We start from the raw sequence: 801 nt of genomic DNA, 5'->3' as shown, positions 1-801 counted from the left end.
GTTCTATGTTTTATATATAGGCTAAAGTGAGTTTGATGTTGTATTTTGTTGTTACCTTCAAGCAATTGATGCTGAACTGCAGCTAATTCAAAAGTGAAAGTAAAATGTGCACGGAGCTTTTACAAGCTATTTAAAAGCGACGGAAAGCGAGGAAAAGAGGGAAAATTAAAGCGAACTAAAAACGAACAATTGCTTTACGCCGAATTGCTGCTATTTGAAAGTGAAAGTAAAATGCGCACACCGCTTTTACAAGCTATTTAAAAGCGAAGGAAAGCGAGGAAAAGAGGGAACGGTGATACTGGTATTATCGGTGTTGTCACACGTCGATTAACCGGTGGGAAAATTTCCTCACCGTCACAACCGATACTCATCTATCCATCCAAATATCCATCCATCGATCCATCGATCCAAGTATCCATCTATCTGTCTATCCGTCTATCAATCTTGAGTCTTGACCCTCAAACTATTTTAAATTTTCAGACCAGCTTTTAACATGCCAGCAATAAAACTGGTCCAATGTCGTTCTGAACACGAGAATCAACAAAAACTAAAGCGCTCTGGATGTTAAAAGAGTCTCGTAGTTTGAGAGCGGTGCTACGGTCGGATGTATCTGGACGGTGTTGTATTTAACACAGAACGCTCAAACTCAGATAACGCTCCACACAGGCGCCGTCACAGACAACAGACCAACCAAACTGCCAAACTGTGCTCGGAGTCCAAGAGGAAATACCACACACACACACACACACACACACACACACACACACATATATATATATATATATATATATATATATATAT

Source organism: Sinocyclocheilus anshuiensis, unplaced genomic scaffold (assembly GCF_001515605.1).
Source record: "Sinocyclocheilus anshuiensis isolate Anshui unplaced genomic scaffold, SAMN03320099.WGS_v1.1 scaffold2204, whole genome shotgun sequence".
In the NCBI taxonomy this organism is placed as follows: domain Eukaryota; kingdom Metazoa; phylum Chordata; class Actinopteri; order Cypriniformes; family Cyprinidae; genus Sinocyclocheilus; species Sinocyclocheilus anshuiensis.
Note: the sequence above shows the minus strand (reverse complement) of the source record.